General features: G+C 37.3%; 1 pseudogene; it reads right to left on the bottom strand.

The window, feature by feature from the left end:
- Positions 1–432: 432 nt before the first annotated feature.
- The window catches only part of LOC100346626 (hydroxyacyl-thioester dehydratase type 2, mitochondrial-like), a 98,471-nt pseudogene continuing 76,341 nt past the window's right edge, over positions 433–22,562 (bottom strand).

The following is a 22,562-nucleotide window of genomic DNA, read 5'->3' on the forward strand; positions in this document are numbered from 1 at the left end:
TGCACAAGAAGTCATTTTGGAATAAGCAGTAACATTTATGAACTCTGACCCTAAAATAACTGAAAACCAAGGCCTAAGAACACTTCCTGGTAAAGAGCAGATGTTCAGAAATGATCCACACTGTCTTATTGAATGCCAGTTATGAAGTATGTGAGAAACTTCTCCACAAACACACATCTGAGTTTGAAATTCACAAAGCTGAGCCTTGGATAAATAACCTTGCCAGCAGTTTTTCAGTTTGCAAGTCTTGGCAGATGAGGAATGGTGCACACACTCTAGCTTGTGGCGTTTGCGGCCAAGCTGGAAAGCATGCATTCGAACACCCCTCCCCTAATACGGGCCACCCCAGGGGAAGAGTGACAGTCCCTGTTTCGCCAGGTGCTTTTTGATAACTCCAACTCGGGTTTGAACTTGCACCTTTACACACCTACTTCAGGATCTGGGAGCTTCTTGAACCATGACGTTAACCCAGCCTTTCATAACAGTCTTTTTTTTACTTTTTTTAGAATTTATATATATGCATGAAAAAGTTACCGAGAGTCAGAGAGAGAGAGAGAGAGAGAGAGAGAGAGAGAAAGGTCTTCCATCCTATGGTTAACTCCCCAGATGGCCACAACGGTCGGAGCTGTGCAGATCCGAAACCAGGAGCCAGGCGTCTCCCGACGTGGGTTTAGGGGCCCAAGGACTTGGGCCACCTTCTACTGCTTTCCAAGGCCATAGCAGAGAGCTAGATCGGAAGAGGAGCAGCAGGAACTAGAACTGGCCAGCGCTGCAGGCCGCAGCTTTTCCTACTCACCTACAACACAGCGCCGGCCCTGGTCTTTTTACTTTCTACTACACAACAGACACTGCAATGATAGAAATGAACCGCTTCGGTTTCTTCTCTTCCGCAGAAGCCAAAACAACCTCTCTAACATATAAACGGATTGAAAGTTAATTTGCTGGGAAAGAAACACACAGCCACGCTCTGGCATCTTTGTGCCCAGGAGTGCTGAAGTAAGTCCAATGATCAACACCCCATGCCCAATCGTCTGTCCCAAACTTGGTGTGCTTCGCAAACTCGTCGCTAACGTGCAAAGGATTGACGTCTCCCGGTAGCTGCGAGATTGTAACCACGTCGCTCTGTGTGAAGGCCCTGTACAATTCGGCCAGGTCTCCAACACACGTGGACACGCTCGCGGCGCTGCCCGCTCAGCACAGGGCGATTCAGGCAGACGCTCCCCTGGAGCCTCTCCCACCGAAGCAGGGGGCTTCAGATCCCAGGGAACAACTTCAGCTCCCTCAAACTGCATCCACAGGGGCTCTTGGCTTGCTTCTGCCTTCAGACTCTCAGCAAGCGCCAAAGAGTATTTTGGGAGTGGAAGAAGGTGTCTGCACTTGACATTTCAGTCCGAATTCCCTACTAGTACCAGATGGGGCAATAGGAAATGGAGAAACCTGAATCACTCTGACAGCACACTTTTCCCCTTTTAGGACCCTAACATGGTTAAAGAGCTCCACAATTTGACAAGACCACTGCTACATATTCTCGAGATTGCTGATGAGGTCTTCTCTTCACAGGTTAGGAATGCCAAGGGCAAGGCAGCATCAACCTCCCCACACAGCTCCTTCACGGCTGCAGGGAGCGGCTGCTTGAATTGTGCGGCGTTCAGTCCAACTCCAGGTTCTTGAAATTCTAGGCAGGCTTTCATGTAGTGGCACTCGGAGGGATTTTTGTACACTTTTCAAATACGGTCTCTAGGGCTGGCATGCTTTCCAATGCTAATCACACCTTGCACACCTCACACTGTGCCCTCCCTGGTCCTGCTTAGTCCACCAGGCCAACTGAGGCGGTTGAGACAGACACCTGCAAGGATGACCCGCTGGAGCCCCCCAGCACCTCCAGCAGCTCTGCTCCCCTCTGTGCTGCTCCTCCCTCCCTGCCCCTCTCTAGACAAGTATTGAAGATAACTGATTTGCGTGTGTGTGATAGGTAGGGTTCATATCAAGTTTCTCTTAAAAAACAAGCACTCAAGAAAGCAAAACACACCCTTCCACAAAGAAAACTAATAAGTAAAAGAAATAAAACAAACAAAAAGTGATTCAAAGTAATAAGTAAAAGAAATAAAATAAAACAAACAAAAGGTGATCTTTCGACTGGATTGCATTTCTTTCTGGCTACCCTTGAGCTAAACTGGACCAGTTGTTTTGAATAGAAAATCTGTTTGTCCACTCAGTGTTGGTGGCTGACTGTGTTATGTCATCTGCATTTAAATTTAAAGCAATATCACTCTCTTAAAATTGTAACTTAATTGATTTTGTTCTGATGTCAACTCTGGTCAGAAATATTTTGCACATTCTCATAACTCCTTAGGGATGAGTGATGTAGCAACAAAGTAAGCATCTCATAAAAATTAGAAGCCCAACTTCGCATATTGGGTAAGTGAACATGACATCAATGAAGCTGAAGGGTTGAGAAACTCAAATGCTTATAAACAGGCAAGACTTTGTCTTGGATATTTCCTGAGCTTGCCTAGCAGGCGATATTGTAAAAGAACCTAGAGTTAGGCCTAAGGGAGGAATGGACATTGGGCAAATTGTACTCTCACAGATTCGTGGATGTGACATTTGCATTAATCACACCCGGGAAGTTGTTTTTTGGCAACAAATGCTCAGTCAGGGACCTCAGAGTTTCTTCTTGACAAACAGCATCCTAGTCAAAGAATCACCAAATCAGTTTCGGCTTAAGTCTAGCATGTGTCACTGCTATAAAATTAAAACCTTATAAATAACTCTTCTTGATCCTCATGTCCATACTGCAAAGCCCTAAATGCATCTACAATTCTGATATCAGATGAAGCAAAGAGGCTTACAAATATTTTCTAGTTAAAGTTACTGTTTGCTATATGCAAAATCTTGATGAGTTAATGTTTCATTATTCAGCATACTTTCCTTTACTGATAATGGCATAAGAAAACGTAAAGCTTCATGCTTTAAGTGCAATTTATTCAAAGTGACACTTAAAGAAAATCCAAATGAGGCCAGCACTGTGGTGTAGCAGGTTGGGCTGCTGCCAGTATCCCATGTAGATACCCATATTCATCCCAGCCGTTCTGCTTCCTATCCAGCTCCCTAATAATGTGCCTGGGAAAGCAGTGGTAAATAGTCAAAGTCTTTGGATTCCTGCCACCCATATAGGAGACCCAGATGAAACTCCTGGCTCCTGGCTTCAGCCTCACCCTGTCCAGGCCCTGGCAGCCATTGGGGGAGGGAACCAGCTGATGGAAGATCTCTCTCTCACTGTCTCTCTCTCTCTCTCTCTCTCTCTCTCTCTCTCTGTCTCCCTATCTGTCTGTAACTCTGAATTTCAAATATATAAATAAATTTAAAAAAAGAAAGTCCTAATGCAAATGGCCAATTATACTTCACATTTTGCTCAACCAGATATGAGTGCCTCCAAAGTATCAATAATTGTATGAGTTGAATTTTTATTTGGTATTTATACTGTGCACATTTTTAGTAGATTTTAGCAGTCTCTTGGTAAAAAGAAACATACTGGAACTATGTACAGGAGACTTTTTTTGTTGTTCTCTCTCCTCTAGTACCTAGTCATCTCAGCTTCCTCTTCTGAGTTACAGACTATGTAACTGATTGTATATGATTCTAAATAGAAGGCATACACACACATACACATACATAATCCGTTTAAAAATTAATATAAAGATAACACAGTTTGGCATTTCATGGATACAATTCTCCAAATATAGCCATATCTGCCTCCCTTTCTTCTTTCCTAAAGTCACCCTCCATCTTCCTTTTCTTCCCTTTAATTTTTGCAGTAAAGAATTTTTTATTTCATATATTTGTTGAAAAATCTATGTATTTTTGATTCAGATTGTTAATAATACTTATTTTGTACTTTTTAATATACATACAGTATTTGTTTACATTTCCCAGAAGTACTCTAAGTATTTCTGTGTGACTTATTTCCTGGCAATGGAATATAAGTGGAAATCAATGAATATAAGTTTTAGATTTCCATGAAAACAACTCCTAAACACAATATTTCCTTTCGATAAAGAATGATTAAATAAATTGAAAGACTCGACACAAAGAATGAACAGGAAGGGAGCACACTGATAGTCCAGGAAGAGACAGTTTAATAAAAGTGGAGATGCTGCAGGTTCAAGGAAGAGTAGGGGAAGAAACAGCAGAGGAAACTCTTCTGGAACTAGTGATTCATGGTTTGACCTGCATGGAGGGTGTGGGAACCCACAGCTCGGGACACCAGCAGCAGAATCAATGCACCAGCACTGGAATGTGAGGTGAGCCAAACCTCAATAGCCCAAGGCACTGGCAGGAAAGCTGAGAGAGGAGACTAGAGGGAACAAGGCTTAAAACCCTGTGGGGAAAAGTTCACCAGGCTAACTAGAAGAGAGAGGAAAAAAAAGTGACCAGTACGGACAGGAGTTTCTCTCTCTCCACTCACCTCTCAAAGGTGAGCAAGACAAAGAGCAGGCACCATTTTGGACATATGCCATAAGTGGCGCGACCTCAGGGCTACACCTGCCCTCAGCAAAGCAGAAAAACCTGACTCGGTGGTGGTGGTGGGGTGAAATAACAGGAGATTAGGACCTAGTGAATGTGTGGGGCTAATAAAATGAGACTGTGAAAAAAGAGACAGTGGGTGAGAGAACTCACGGAATTCACGTGAGTACTCTCCAGAGATGCTACAATTTGGTAACCTTGGCAACCCAGTGGGAGACTGCAGGAGAATTTGAGCCCACACTGAGGGCAGAACAGATTCCCTGTGTGGTCCTTGGGAAAGATCTTCTGATCTCTGGCTCCTGTGGGTTCTTCATTGGCCTGCTAACTACCTTCAATTCTGCTCAGCTGTGCGGAATTACTTCCCTTCTGAATCAAGAAAGAAAGAAAGAAAGAAAGAAAGAAAGAAAGGGAGGGAGGGAGGGAGGGAGAGAGATTTACTACACCTAACCTGGGAGTGTCACCTTTGGCACACCCTTAACCCTGAGAAACCAAGCAGAGCTCTCAGGCCACACTCTTCTCAAGCCTCTAAGGCTCTATCAAAAGAAGACCGTCCACTTAATACAGTCATAGTATAACAAGAAAAAAAAAAAAAAAAAAACACCACAGCGAGGGAAGAAGAATCCAAAGAATATCTCCACAATGCCAAGCAACAAACGCAGAAACCATGGAAACAAGAACAAGGAAGATATTATGACTCCCCCAAATGAACAAGACACCCAAGCCAAGACTATGCAGATGATGAGATGGAAGAAATGCAAGATACGGATTTCAAAAAATTTATGATAAGAACATTTAGAAGTTTTCAAAAACAAATGCTTGAGCTACAGAAATCCTTACTGGACAGGATAGAAAATCTTTGAAAAAATGAAATCTTAAGGAGGAATCAAAATGAAACGCAGAAACTAGTAGAACAGGAAAGTGTGATAGTGAAGAGAAATCAAAATGAATGAAGAACTCAATAGATCAAATGACAAACACATTAAAGAGCCTTAAAAACAGAGTCAGTTAAACAGAAGAGAGAATATCGAATGTAGAAGACAGAGAACAGGAAAGGATACAGTCAAATCAAAGAAAAGAAGAGGAAATTAGAAATCTAAAACATATTGTTGGGAATCTACAGGATACTATTAAAAAAACCAACATTCGGGTTCTAGGAGTTCCTGAAGGCATGGAGAGGGAGAAAGGATTAGAAGGCCTTTTTAGTGAGATACTTGCAGAGATCTTCCCGGGTTTGGAGAAGGACAGAGACATCCTAGTTCAGGAAGCTCATAAAACCCCTAATAAACATGACCAAAAGAGATCCTCACCATGACATGTTGTAATCAAACTCACCACAGTGAAACATAAAGAAAAGATTGTAAAATGTGCAAGAGATAAACGTCAGATTGCTCTCAGAGGATCTCCAATAAGACTCACAGCAGACTTCTCGTCAGAAACCCTACAGGCTAGAAGGGAATGGCGAGACATAGCCCAGGTACTAAGAGAGAAAAACTGCCAGCCCAGAATATTATATCCTGCAAAGCTCTCATCTGTGAATGAAGGTGAAATAAAGACCTTTCATAGCAAACAGAAATTGAAAGAATTTGTTGCACTCGTCCAGCCCTGCAAAAGATGCTTAAAGATGTGTTACACACAGGAAACACAGAAACACGGTCATCAATATGAAAGAAGGTAAAGGAAGGGAACCTCACTGCAAAAGATCACAGGAAGTTCAAAGCATATATTAGAAAATATCTTAGGCAAATGGCAGGGCAAAGTTACTACTTATCAATAGTCACATTCAACGTTAATGGCCTGAACTGTCCAGTTAAAAGACAGATTGGCTGATTGGGTTAAGGAACAAAACCCATCTATTAGCTGCTTATAAGAAACACATCTTTCCAAAAATCTGTAGCAAACCGGACCCAAATTTAGTAGGAGAAGAGAAATAATTAAAATCAGAGAAGAAATCAGCAGGATTGAATCCAAAAAAAAAATTACAAAAAATCAGCCAAATGAGGAGATGGTTTTTTGAAAAAGTAAACAAAATTGACACCCCATTGGCCCAACTAACTAAAAAAAAGAGAAGAGAAAAGATCCAAATCAATAAAATCAGAGATGAAAAAGTAAAGGTAATGACAGACACCATAGAAATAAGAAGAATCATCAGAAATTAATAAAAGGACTTGATTGCCAGCAAACAGGGAAACCTATCAGAAATGGATAGACTCCTGGACACATGCAACCTACCTAAATTGGACCAGGAAGACATAGAAAACCTAAACAGACCCATAACTGAGACAGAATTTGAAACAGTAATAAAGGCCCTCCCAACAAAGAAAAGCCCAGGACCAGATGGATTCATTGCTGAATTCTACCAGACATTTAAAGAAGAACTAACTCCAATTCTCAAACTATTCAGAACAATTGAAAAAGAGGGAATCCTCCCAAATTCTAATTACTAAGCCGGAAAAAGATGCAGCATTGAAAGAGAATTACAGACCAATATCTCTGATGAACATAGATGCAAAAATCCTCAATAAAATTCTGGCCAATAGAATACAACAACACATCAGAAGGATCATCCACCAAGACCATGTGGGATTTATCCCTGGTATGCAGGGATGGTTCAATGTTCGCAAATCAATCAATGTGATACACCACATTAACAGACTGAAGAAGAGAAACCATATGATTATCTCAATAGACGTAGAGAAAGCATTTGATAAAATACAATACCCTCTCATGATGAAAACTCTAAGCAAACTGGGTATGGAAAGAACATTCCTCAATACAATCAAAGCAATTTATGAAAAAGCCACAGCCAGCATCCTATTCAATGGGGAAAATTTGGAAGCATTTCCATTGAAATCTGCTATCAGACAGGGATGCACACTCTCACCACTGCTATTCAATATAGTTCTGGAAGTCTTAGGCAGAGCTATTAGGCAAGAAAAATAAATTAAATGGATACAAATTGGGAAGGAAGAACTCAAACTATCCCTCTTTGCAGATGATATGATTCTTTATTTAGGGGATCCAAAGAACTCTACTAAGACACTACTGGAACTCATAGAAGAGTTTGGCAAAGTAGCAAGATATAAAATCAATGCACAAAAATCAACAGCCTTTGTATACACAGGCAACGCCATGGGTGAGAAAGAACAGCTAAAATCAATCCCATTCACAATAGCTACATCAACAGTAGACTGGATAAAGAAATTATGGGACATGTACTCTATAGAATACTATACAGCAGTGAAAAACATTGAAACCTGGTCATTGGCAACAAGATGGAGGAATTTGGAAAACATCATGCTGAGTGAAATAAGCCAGTACCAAAGGGACAAATATCATATGTTCTCGCTGATCGGCAACAACTAACTGAGCACCAAAGGGGAAACCTGTTGATGTGAAATGGACACTGTGAGAAACAGTGCTTGATCAGCTCTTGTCCTGACTATTGATGTACAATTTAATAATTTATCATTTTACTATTTTTTGTTTTGTTCTAGTACTATTGGTTGAACTCTGTAATTAACACACAATTATTCTTAGGTGTTTAAATTTAACTGAAAAGTGATCTCTGTTAAATATAAGAGTGGGAAGAAGAGAGGGAGGAGATGTACAATTTGGGACATGCTCAATTGCACTTGCCCTAATTGTGCCATGGGTTTCCAATACAATCTAATCAAGGTTGCATGTACCAATGCCATCTCACTAGTCCAGGTGATCAATTTCAGTTCACAGTTGATCACACTGATAGGTCTAAGAGTCAAAGGGATCACACAAACAAGACTAGTGTCTGCTAATACTAACTTAGAGAATCAAAAAGGGAGAGAACGATCCATCACGGGAAGCTGGAAGCACAGCAGACTCATAGAGTGGCAGATGTCCTAAACAGCACTCTGGCCTCAGAATCAGCCCTTAAGGCACTCGGATCTGGCTGAAGAGCCCATGAGAGTATTTCAGGCATGGAAAGCCAAGACACTCTGGAAAAAAAAAAAAAAGAAAGAAACCCTGAAAGAAAGACCTAAATGAAAGTTCTCAGTGAGTGAGATCCCAGTGGAAAGAGTGGGGCCATCAAATAAGGAGGTACCTTTTTCTGAAGGGAGGAAAGAACTTCCACTTTGGCTATGACCCTGTCTGAATAAGATTGAAGTCAGCAAACTCAAAAGGCTTCCATAGCCTTGGCAACTCATGACTAGAGTCTAGGGAAATTACTGACACCATAAACAAGAGTGTCAAATTGTTAAGTCGACAACAGGAGTCACTGTGTACTTACTCCTCATGTGGGATCTGCCCTTAAAGTGTTGTCCAATGGGAAGTAATGCTATAACTAGTACTGAAACAGTATTTTACACTTTGTGTTTCTGTGTGGATGCAAACTGAAGAAATATTTACTTAATATAAACTAAATCAATCTTCTGTATATAAAGATAATTGAAAATGAATCTTGATGTGAATGGAATGGGAGAAGGAGCGGGAGATTGGAGGTTTGCAAGTCGGAGGAATGTTATCGGTGGTGGGGAAGCCATTGTAATCCATAAATTGTACCTTGGTAATTTATATTTACTAAATGAAAGTTAAAAAAAATTTCAAAAAAAAAAAGACTCACTAAGATTAAAAAAATAGTAGAATTTTAAGAGAAAAAGAAAGTATAAGTTTTACCTCATCTCAAATAGTCTGCATTAGTCAGAAGTTAATAAATTTTCAAACATTTCCTGTTAATATTATATTTTTCTTTGACAGTGGATTTACCTTGACAGATACGTTATTTGAAGAGTTTCATTTATATGTTATTCAGTATGTGTGCATCCCTTTCCTTTTGTCTCTGTGCTTGCAGATTTTCCTAATACTCCCCATCTGATACATATATGGCCCAATGAGACTTTCTTTTATTTATTCTAATTGAGATAAATGCTTTCATTTTTATCTTTTGACAAAGTAGAGGAGAAATAAGGAGATATTCCTATAGAACCTCCATTTCCAGGAAAAGCAATTTGTAATACGAAAGGTAGGTTTTATTTCTCTGATTCTTGATTTATGTGCCAGTTTATTCTTTGCATATTTAGATATATTAGTCATAATTTGTATCACTCTTATTGTTTCTGTCTCATGTTTCTGTAAATGCTGTACACTCTATATAGATTTATGAATCTGATCTTACAAATTCAGGAAGCATCAAACACATATTCCAGAACAGGAAAATTCTGGAGCCCAGTATTTAGGAAGACTTGCTAGATCTTTACTTTTACTCAGTTGAAATTTACATAGTAGCTTAGTAGCTCATGTTTACAGAAATTTATCATTGTGAAACCCTTAGGATGCAACAGGAAACATTTGAGCTCATTAAATGATTTTTGAACAATTTCAAGAATGAAACAGAATTACTGTCCAAATATTCCAGTAATCCAATATTAAAAACTACTATTTTTCTAGTATCTAATATACTTACTAAATGTTTTAAAACTCCAGTGCAAGTGTTCATAACTTAGATAACAGAATGGATACTCAGGAGGCAGGTTAAAATCAATGCATAGCACAGGACTTAATAATTCTGAGCAAAGTGATTGAGTATAAACTGACCTTAGAGAATAGTTATAAGCAAGGATCTCTATTTAAAGAAACTGCTGAAACATCAACTGCATCAACCAATTATTTATAGAAGATCCAAGGTGATCTGTGTAAGACATTGAGGATAGGAAGTTTGAGAATGTTAGCTGCATCTCAAAAGGTATAAAATAAACTTTAAAAAAAAAACAGCAAAAATGTTGATTGAGCTTAGGAAGTTTATAGTTTAGTGCGGGAAAAATGGAGATATGTAAACAAACAATTACACTTCATGAAAAGTGAAGAGATGATCAGTTTTCACCATCTACATAGCAGATATTTACCAGGAAGATTTGTCAATGATAATAATTGACAGGCTAACATTGAGCTTTTATTTCAACAGTTGTCGGTGGTCAGAACCCTTCCTGCTCACTTTCAGCAACTCATTCCCTCTGCTTTTTAACTCCAGCGAAAATTATATTTCCTCTGTGAAGCCTTTGCTGCTCCTATTGTTTGTAATGGAAAGCATGTACCTCCTCTCGTCTCCCTCTCCAGATCCCTTTGCCTGCCTCTGCTTTATTTTTCTCCAATGAAATTTATCCAATCACCCTAGTAAAGGTTTACTGGATTTATTTCTGCATTGTCTATATCTACTTCTTAATTCTACAACTAAAAGGATCCTTTTTTTTCAGCAGCTGTAAAAGTATTTGTAACGGGGTAAGACCTCAGTGCTTGGTTAGTAAATATACATGATTACTACTTTACTATGCTTAATTACAATATTTTACAATACTTAATTACATAATGTACAATAATTATACACATATAGTACATGATCTTGGAGTACTTCTTCTGACTAGACCAAATATCTTTAAGTTAAATGAAAATAGCCTCTTTTGGTCTCATTTTATCTGCTGTTGGCTTATTTGACAAGATCTTTAAAAATGTGGGCATAAAAGCTTCTATTATTCTCAGAACAAACAATTTCTTTTGATGCATAATCAGTCTCATCAATTTTGGGGCAATAAGTTCTGTTCTTCTAAATTATTTGAGGAAATTGACAGGTACGGTCTTGAAATTTTAAGTTTTGTGATGCCACAAAATACATCAACTATAAAAAATTCTGTCATGTTGAACATATACAAAGCTTAGAAGACACAGAAAAGAAATGAAGTAATGCTTTCTAGTAAAGAAATCCTAGTTCTGAACAACCGTTCGTTTACACATAGTATTGATCAATTTTACATGGCCTGTCTCAATCAGGGATGAAGGAAGACCCTCCAATCGGGTTCCCTTTGAAATGGAAATTCGTAAAGAAAGTATCTTTCTATAAGTGAGTCACTTTCAGAAGTAGATCTAGGAGCCTATACTTCATTTTCACTTGAAATTTCAAGATTATGTTTCTTAAAAAGAAATTTCCAAAATAAAAGTGTCTTTAGAATAGGTGACCATGTGGTTCTCCTCATATGGCTACAGTCAATATTATTAATGTCTTCTCCCGGTCCAAAGGGGCAGGCAATGACAAGGATATGACAATAGGCCTCCAGGATAGCTTCCCATGGAACACCACCAATGCTCAGTCTCCTGGACTGCAGAGGTTTTTTAAGACATTTCAATCTGAATGAGCTTGCATTTTACCTTCTCTCTCTAATCTGCTCACTTTTTCACTGCCTTTGATATTTTATTTGCAGTTTTAATCTGCTGTCTGCATAATCCTCTAACCTCTTTTTATCAGTGTTTTGGTTGTAATTTCATGCTTTATTATTGGTTTCAAAGCTGTCACTGAAGTTGAGTTCATTTTCCCAACTGCTGTTTGTAAGTCAAGGACATGATAGTCCACAAATCTCAGCTTTTTGTAAACCCACTTAGTGCTAGTGCTTATGTTTTTATTTGTTCAAGGTGGAAGTCCAGTTACTACCATACATGCAGTCTATTGTGTCTGCCTTAATGTCCAGACACATTGAATTTACCACATTCTTGTAAATAAGTAAATCAGATAATTTAAACATTAGTTTTTATTAAAACCTACCAAGAATTTATTGTTTATTGGTTCAATGATTAAGTAATATATATGTTCATTGTTTTGGTGACTTAATTTTTTGAATTGACATAAAATTTACCTTAATTTAGAGAAATTTGACAGAATATATTATTTTATTTTTAAATTTTTTATTAGTACAAATAACAAATTTAATGCATTTCATAGATATAAAACTAAGAAGTTAACCATACCTCCCTGCCCCCATCTCACCATAAGCCTTTGAGACAATATGTAAACTGTGTTGGATAGAAAAATAATATCTTAAGCATTTTACATGAAATAGCTGGTAATTACTATAAAATAGAGGCCACAGGATGTTTTTTTAACAAAATGAATGAACCACTCTGTTGTTTATTTTATAGTATTGTTGGGATTAATTTCAAAGATCATGAGATCTATAGATGCATCCATGAACTAACTAAACCAATTTGTAAGTAATATCCTGATTTTTCCTGATCAGCCTTCTCATATGTTCTAAAAATCACAGTTTCATATATTCTCAGAATTTTAGTAATTTGTCTAGTTGGACTCCTTTAAAATAACATAAAATGCTTAGATATAGGGCTAAATTTTGATCATTAGATCTTGCATTTTAATACCATTAGAATTTTCCTTTAAAATGGTTTACTTTTCAACTAATAGAGGAAAGAATGGAAGGGCATTATATGGAAACCCCTCTGCTGTAAAATATATATGGTAATTTTGTTTTAATGACTCACTTGAATTTTTAGTTTCCTTCCTAATCTGTGCAAATCAATAAAGTAAATATTCTTACTATCATGGATCTAAAAACATAGATGATTAAAGAAAATAGTATGCTGTGGAATCAAAAGATTTTTGATTAAGTTGTTGCTACATTGTTTTTTTTTCTTTTTTTTTTAACTTTTATTTAATGAATATAAATTTCCAAAGTACAGCTTATGGATTACAATGGCTTCCCCCCCATAACGTCCCTCCCACCCACAACCCTCCGCTTTCCCACTCCCTCTCCCCTTCCATTCACATCAAGATTCATTTTTGATTCTTTTTATATATTGAAGATCAGTTTAGCATACATTAAGTAAAGATTTCAACAGTTTGCTCCCACACAGAATCATAAAGTGAAAAATACTGTTTGAGTACTAGTTATAGCATAAATCTCAATGTACAGCACACTAAGGACAGAGATCCTACATGAGGAGTAAGTGCACAGTGACTCCTGTTGTTGACTTCACAAATTGACACTCTTGTTTATGGCATCAGTAATCACCCTAGGCTCTTGTCATGAGCTGCCAAGGCTTTGGAAGCCCCCTGAGTTCACTGACTCTGATCACATTTAGACAAGGCCATGGTCAAAGTGGAAGTTCTCTCCTCCCTTCAGAGAAAGGTACCTCCTTCTTTGATGACCTGTTCTTTCCACTGGGATCTCACTCGCGGAGATCTTTCATTTAGTTTTTTTTTTTTTTTTTTTTTTTTTTTTTTGTTACATGACAAATTGTCACAAATTTGGTAGCAAACAATGATTTTTAAGAAATTTGTTTAAATATTATAGTTCTGTAAATTAGAAGTCAAAGCAACTCATATGCATTTTCTGATTTGAGTGTCTTAAAAGCAAATCAAAGTCTAAAATCAAGGTATTAGCCAGGCTGGGCTCTTAACTAAATGCTTTAAGAAAGAATGGGAGACCAGGATAAGTACCTGGCTCCTGCCATCAGATCAGCGCAGTGCACTGGCCGCAGCGCACCAGCCATGGCGGCCATTGGAGGGTGAACCAACGGCAAAGGAAGACCTTTCTCTCTGTTTCTCTATCTCACTGTCCACTCTGCCTGTCAAAAAAAAAAAAAAAAAGAAAGAATCATTTAAACTCATTCATGTGATTTACTCAGTTGTGATCAGTTGTATCACTCTAAAGTGGTGGGATTCAGGCCCCATTTCTTTGGTAACCCTCAATGTGATCCATTACCTATCCTCCTGACTGCCTGCTTTAGTTCTTACATGTCCTCTTCCATCTTCAATTCACGTTCCTGGTCTACCCTTCCTTTGCTTAGCATTTGTACTGTTATTAGAAATTCTGAGGCTGAATAAATTACCATTTTGTAAATTCATTTATTTATCCATTTTCATTTGTTCCTCTTGATCCTAAATAATTTAGTGTGCTAATATAACATATTATTTATTTGTAATTTCAGAAAAGTGTGGAAAATACAGCCCAACAAAATTTAGCCAACATATTGTGCAATGTAAATGATCTATGTACAATTCTTTCTGGGAAGCCAGTTTGTTTTTTCATTAAATAGTTAAATTATTTTCTTCGGGAGTATTCAAAAGTTAAAATGTTTCATATTTAATTAATAATAACAATAATTATATAAGCATAAAAGTAACGTTAAGTCTAAGTACAAGCAGTCAACCTTGGGCTTTAGATCCTTACTACATGGCCTTTTGAAAGGGCTGCTTGGGTTTCTTCACAGTGTAGATACTGTGTTCAAAGAGGATTCCAGTCCTATAAGGTCTGATTAGAGGAACTGATATTTGATTCCTACTAAAACAAACAGATGAGGAGCCAATTCAGATCTGCAGATAGACAATAGTAATACTTCTTTATATTTTGTTTTTATATATGGGACTCATACTACACATGGTTAATGCAATGCTAATTGCTGTCTAACCCATATCGAAATAAAGGCTCATATTAACTAGATTTTTTGAGTAATACTTAGAAGACGACTTCAAGTTGGACCATAAGGAAGACTCCTAATGGCTATGGTAAAATGTCTAGCTATTTTAAGATAAAAGGACAAGTATGATTTATTGTAATGATTGAATTTGTTGTTCTCAGTGGGATTATAGAGATATTGCACTAAGATGTAAATTTTATGTTGTTTTTAATTTCAATTTATTAATATTTTATCTCATTTTGTGAGAGCATATTGCTTCCTCAGGTCAGTTATCAACTCTATCTCAATTTTTTTTGATAGTTAAAAACCAATAAAGATTTAATGGGAGGAGCCTGAGGGAAAGTATGCATTTAAATCAGGTAGTGTTGTTTTAATATCCTGTAACTTTCATCTATGTGGCAATAAAATTCAATTTAAAAAGTTTTAATGAAAGAAGCTATGATTTATTCTGCTGGATGTGCTGGAATCCCTTAAGTGTTGCTCTATTTCATAAAATAAATAGCCCAATGTTGCTTTTCTCCTGGTAGGTTTCTGAAATACAGGTACTGGATAATGTTCACAGAACACAATACAATTTATAGCATTTTTTAAAAGTTTTTTTTTAATTTTTGCTTTGGAAAGAGCTGTTAGTTTTTTTTATTCACATTTGATAATCACAATATATGGCATACACTTTAATTAATTGATTAATTCAAGGAGAGTGAATACAGGATTGATGATTGTAGTAACACTCATAGGAAAACAATGCTTCCTATTTCAAGTTGAAAGAGTTTTAACAAAAAAAGTTTAATTATTGCCAATTTATTAAAAAAAGACTGGAAGGGCAGGGTTTGGCCTACAACTTGCAACATAATCAAGAAGTAATGTTTTAGAAATCTTTAATTCCTGACACAATCAAGATATTTCGGTAACAAATAATGTGGGAACTGAAACCACTGAATCAGCAAGACAGACCACTACTGTGTCATATACATAACTGATTAATAAATAATCAATTTGAGTCCTACCTCCTCCATAATTGCTTTTCGATGTCCAAGGGGAGATATAACTGCATTTTCTTTTAGTTCAATTATACATATGTCTTGTTGAATCTAATCCCAAGATAACACCCCAGCCTCAATAATTTCTTGTTTCTGTCTTATCTTGTTTTGCGTTTTGTATTTAATTTAGTGCTATTTTCCTAATGCTTTGATGGAGAATCATAGGTAATTAAACATTTTTAATTTCTTATTTTTTAAAATATACATTTAAGGGCATAAATCACTGATATCATGTGTAGCTATTTCCTTGAAATTTTGTTGTTTACGTGTTTATATTGATAATTAATATTGCTGACAAAATGTCATCTAACTTAGACCTGACTTATGATTTATGGGTTATTGAAAGTACATTTCATTATATCTATATACATCATTTTAGTAGTGATAATGCATAATTTTCTAATGAATTTACTGTTGATGCATAATATATGTTATTTTAATTCTGTTAGATCTGAGAAGGCCTTATTTGCACTTTAGTGCTATGCAGTTTTGTATAATACTACACACACATTTATATATTTATACATATACATATACATATACATATACATATACACAACACATATATATCTCACAATAACATTAAATGGCCTGCTAATGGCATGGCCATTTTAGTTTGTTGAAGTACACTGTTTGACAACCACAGAATTAAATCACTTGACAATGTACTTCTAGGACATATCACCATTGTTCAGCAATACATGATTGTACAGATGGTAGTTGTGTTAGTGGAGATGGCTGCAATACAGTATTCTTGTCTTCCTGTAAGAAGGGAATTTCAGAGCTGAAACAGAGAATAGTGGTAAGCAAGATAGTAAGTTTTATTGAGATAAGGCTTTTGTCAGAGAAGATATGCACCTCTCCAAACAAATCTGATGTGAAGTGCCCGATCATTCAGACTAGGGTAAGCAAGGCAGTGAAGTTAATAAAGAGAATGAACCTGACAGGCCAGGAGGACAACTCAGAGTCCCCATGTTAAAACATTGTCCTTTATCATATGGCCAAACATTGTCATAGCATCAATCCAGACATGTTTCTCTGTGGGAAGAATGAATAAAAGACTAATCCTTTTATTTTTAATATCCTCAACACAAAGAAGTGCTCGATGCTTGAGATGATGGCTATACTGATCCCTATCTGATCAGTTCACATCGTATGTATGTATAAAATATCACACTGTAGGGACCAACGCTGTGGCATAGTGAGCTAAGCCTCAGCCTGCAGTGTGGGCATCCCATATGGGCACCAGTTCAAGTCATGGCTGCTCCTCTTCTAATCCAGCTATCTGCTATGGCCTGGGAAAGCAGTGGAAGATGGCCCTGCACCTGCATGGGAGACCCAGAAAAAGCTCCTGGCTCCTGGCTTTGGATTGGCATAGCTCTGGCCATTGTGGCCAATTGGGGAGTGAACCAGCAGATGGAAGACCTCTTTCTCTCTCTGCCTCGCCTTCTCTCTGTGTGTAACTCTGACTTTGAAATAAATAAATAAATAAATCTTAAAAAAATCACACTGTTTTCCATAAGTACAATTATTGTATGTAAATTTAATAAAAGTCTATTCCTTTTATTATTTTACTAGCTGTGGTCATATATAATTGCTGTTGAAAAAATTCAACCTTGTCATAAGGCATTGATAAATTTCTTCCAATTCCTAGCTCATATGAGATCAATATTGCATGACATAGGAATTATGGTAGTTCATATGTATCAATTATGTAAATATAAATTAGGAATGAAATTTGTGGTTTAATTTTTAGGTAACTAGTAAAACAAGGCGTGCATACACTTTGATTGAGCAACCCAACTCTGCACCCTAGAGAAACAATGTCAGCTTTGCAATAAAATAATCCACTGTGGCTTTGAATAACAAGAAATTAAAAACCTTCAAAATATTTGAACTGAGGTATAATCATACAGATGTGAAATAGATATCCTCAAGTCACTGATATAAACTTTTATAAATTACATATAAGATAGAAAATGTTCTAGCATAATACCTGCACTTTGCAACATATGTCCTAAAATGGATGGCATATTATGAACAAGGAAACACAACAAATATTTCTTTCTAAAAGTTAATGAGAGAAAACTGACCATGATTAAAATCATGTCCTTGATGAAGTGCCATAAATAATTTATCTTATGCTAAGAAGATAAGTTACTACAACATCCTTAAACACCCAGAAAACATGGTGGAGGTATGCATGGCAGCTAAACATGGCTAACTATATACTCACCATGCAAATTCTGCTGGAAAAGTACTAGAAACTGCCTATAACATGGGTTTGAGGAGCAAGCAAAAAAACAGTGCCTGGAGTATTTATGATAAAACAAAAGAACATTATAGAGCTATAAGGAAGATTAAAATTTTGTCATTTGCATCAGATGGGTGGAATTGGAGGCTATTAAGTTTAGTGAAATAAGACAGGCAAATAAAACTTGTCCTACCTCATATGTAGAAGCAAAGAAAATAAGGTTGCCCTTAGCACTGAATAGAGATAGCTAGAGATTAGGAAAGGAAGAGTGTGTGTAGAGTGATACTGGATAACCAGTATTAAGAAATCATTAGATAGGGAAACTATTCTACAGGTCTGACACAGATTTTTAGATTTTATGAAGAAGTAGAAGAGAGAAGCCCAAAGGCTTCATGTATAATGTAGTGATAAGAAAGTGCAAATGCTCATTATCCTGATTTTATCAGTAAGACTGTATACACATGTTGAAATATCACACTATTCCATAAATAAGCATAGTTGTTACTAGTTATTCACACTTAATTTATATAACATTTTAGAATACAAATAAAAATATAAATTATTAAAAGGGACAGTTAATTCTTCATCATGTTATGTGAAAATTGCAGGTTGGCTTGGTGTTTGCTGCAAAGGTGTACTCCCTTGCTTTAGGATGTTTCTGTTGGGTAACACTTTCCTTCTTACTCTGAGACCTAGGTTAAGGGAACATTCAACATTTGCATAATGAATCTTGGCAAATGGCAAAATCTCAGAGGGAAGGTAGACAGAGTCTAATCACATTATTATGTATAAACCTTATGCTCAGGAATGGCATATATTTTTCCCATATTTTATAAGTGTAATGTCAATGAGTTGGAGACAAATAACCTTACTCTCAAAATGATGGTAAGACTTCAGAGAGAAAAATCAATTGCTAAAAGTGGTAAAATTTAACATATTTCCTCTGTATAATTAAGATATTTATTAATTAAGAGAAGGTGTTTAACAGATCAGCTATTTTTTTAATCAATAGTCATTTATCTTGCTAATTCATCACTACCATAAGCATAACGCTCAGTTTCATTGGCTCAGAGACTGGATCGATCAAGTGTATCTGACACAACTGGGAAATAATTCCTCCCTTTTAAAATCACACTCATTACATGTAACCGTTACATTTCACTATTAGAATGTGTGATTAGTGTCTTTTAGATGCCAAGTGTCTTTAATGTGCCTGAATCTGATGTATGATTTTAAAGCTTTTAATTATTACTAGTCTGGGAGACACAGATCTGTACCCTATATTACACTCTGGATGTGCAATGTTCCCTCTGCTTCTGCCTCTCCTTCAGCTGAAGACTGACCTTGCCAATGAGCACACATTTTCTATTGATACATTTATACTATTACACAAACCAGGCTTGAACCCTGTGACTACTCTCATTCCTCAGATCTATTATATGTATCTCCATCCTGATCCATTACAATTCTATCCAGTCTTCATTTTTTAAATTTACATCAGGTATTGGAGATACAATGCAGTGCAGTGAAGATGTGATGCACACTTGCTTTGATATACGAGAGGGAGTCTACATTTTGATATTATCACACACTCAATTCTGAAAGAACATGTCAGGGAGGAAAGCAATGTAACATTGCAACAGCATCTATGTTTAATCACCAAAATAAACAGGACTTAAAATGCATATTAAATACCTAGGTTAAGCCAGTCCCAAAGGGACAAATATCACATGTTCTCCCTGATCGGTGACAACTAACTGAGCACCTAAAAGGAAACATGTTGAAGTGAAATGGACACTATAAGAAACAATGACTTGATTAGCCCTTGTCCTGACTGTTTAGGAGCAACTTACTATTTTATTCGTTTAGTATTTTTGTTCTATTTAATATCATTGGTTGAACTCTGGATTAACACATAATTAATCTTAGGCGTTTAAATTTAACTGAAAAGTGACCCTTGTTAAATACAGTACAGTTTGGCACAGGCACTCAGATTTACCCTAATGGTAGAGTTAGAAACGTGCCAGGGGATTCCATTCAATCCCATCAAGGTGTCATGCACCAATGCCATCTCAATAGTCAAAGTGATCAGTTTCAGTTCATAATTGATCATAATGATAGGAGTGTCAAAGAGATCACATAAACAACACTAGTTTCTGCTAATACTAAGTGATAGAATTAAAAAGAGAAAATGATCCAACATGGGGAGTGGAAAACAGAACAGACTCAAAGAATGTCAGATGTCCTAAATAGCACTCTGGCCTCAGAATCAGCCCTTAAGGCATTTGGATCCAGCTAAAATGCCCATGAGAGTATTTCAGGCATGGAAAGCCAAGAAACTGTGGCAAAAATAAATGACCAAAATAAAGATCTCTGTGAGTGAGATCCCAGCAGAAAGAACGGGCAACAAAGAAGGAGGTACCACTCTCTGAAGGGAAGAGAGAACTTCCACTTTGACTATGGCCTTGTCTAAATAAGATTGGAGTTGGCGAACTCAAGAGGCTTCCATAGCTTTGCAACTCACAACAAGAGCCTCGGGTGATTACTGACATCATAAATAAGAGTGTCAATTGTTAAATCAACAACTGGAGTTACAGTGCACCTGCTCCCCATGTAGGATCTCTGTCCTTAATGTGTTATACTATGTGAATTAGCGGTATAACTCGTATTTTCTGTATGGGTGGAAACTGTTGAAATCTTTACTTAGTATATTCTAAATTGATCTTCTGTATATAAAGATTATTGAAAATGAATTTTAATGAAGAATGGAATGGGAGTGGGAGTGGGAGATGGGATGGTTGCAGGTGGGAAGGAGGTTATGGAGGGAAAAGTCGCTATAATCCAGAAGTTGTACTTTTTATATTTATTAAATAAAGGTTAAAAAAATACATAGGGGCCGGTGCCGCAGCTCACTAGGCTAATCCTCCGCCTTGTGGCGCCGGCACCCTGGGTTCTAGTCCCAGTCAGGGTGCGAGATTCTGTACCGGTTGCCCCTCTTCCAGGCCAGCTCTCTGCTGTGGCCAGGGAATACAGTGGAGGATGGCCCAACACGTGGGCCGTGTACCCCATGGGAGACCAGGATAAGTACCTGGCTCCTGCCATCGGATCAGCGTGGTGCGCCAGCCACAGTGCACCGGCCGTGGCAGCCATTGGAGGGTGAACCAACGGCACAGGAAGACCTTTCTCTCTGTCTCTCTCTCTCTCACTGTCCACTCTGCCTTTCAAAAAATAAAAAAGAAGAAAAAAATACCTAGGTTATTTTATTACTATGCATTTCAGTCTACTTTGGACTGGGAAAGTTTTTTTTTTTTTTTTTTTTTGAATTTCATTATAGGAATTGCTCTTCCACAGATATTGTCATTAATGCCTGACCTCAATTTCTAATCCTCAGGGATATTTACAAGTCTCTTTTAGCTCATAAACACTATTCTTTTCAATCCTCCTTCTCTTCTTATCCACAGTAATCTTGCCTGTTTTTCCAATATTTACTGTTCCCTCCAGGGATCTAATCTCTTCCTTGAAATTTAACTGTCTTTTAAGGGTATAATGCTCAAATAATTTAGGGTGCATTTTGAAGGAAATCATATAAATATATATGGCACTAAAATAAATATAAAATATGCTACAAAATATACTATTCTTGAAAAAATACTAATAAAATCATGATTTTATAAAGAAAAACAAAATATAAATTTGTAGAGGAATAGAAGGAATGAGGAGAGGGAGGAAGAGAGGGAGAAGTGTAGGAAAAGGAAGCGTGGAAGGGAAGTGTAGGTTCCTTTTTAGTTGTGTATAGAGGCTGGCACTGCAGTAGTGATTTAGGCGTAGGACTGCAGTGCTGGCATCCAATATGGGCACCAGTTCAAGTCCCAGCATCCCATATGGGCGCCAGTTTGAGTCCCGGCTGCTTACTTCCAATCCAGCTCTGCTGTGCCTGGGAAAGTAGTGGAAGATGACCCAAGTCCTTGGACCACTGCACCCATGTGGGAGACCCAGAATAAGCTCCTGGCTCCTGGTTTTGGATCGGTTCAGCTCCGGCCATTGCAGCCAACTGGGGAGTGAACCAGCAGATGGAAGACCTCTCTCTGCCTCTCCTTCCCTCTGTGTGTAATTCTGATTTTCAAATAAATGAATGAATCTTTAAAAAAAAAGTGTATCCATGAACTACATTGACTCTGTTATCATGGAATTAATATCATGTTTACATGAGAGATTTTGAGAATTCTGTTGTAATAATTATCATGTATTTACTATGACCCAAGAATTCTATAAACACCTTTAAAATGTTTCTTCTAATTAACTCCATGATGTCCTGTGGTTTTTTTGTTTGTTTGTTTGTTTGTTTGTTTGTATTTTTTGGACAGCAGAGTAGACAGTGAGAGAGAGACAGAGAAAGGTCTTTCTTTTTCCATTGGTTCACCCCTCAATGGCCACTGCAGCTGGTGCACCACATTTATCCAAAGCCAGGAGCCAGGTGCTTCTCCTGGTCTCCTATGCAGGTGCAGGGCTCA

Source organism: Oryctolagus cuniculus, chromosome 9 (assembly GCF_964237555.1).
Source record: "Oryctolagus cuniculus chromosome 9, mOryCun1.1, whole genome shotgun sequence".
NCBI classification, from domain to species: Eukaryota; Metazoa; Chordata; class Mammalia; order Lagomorpha; family Leporidae; genus Oryctolagus; species Oryctolagus cuniculus.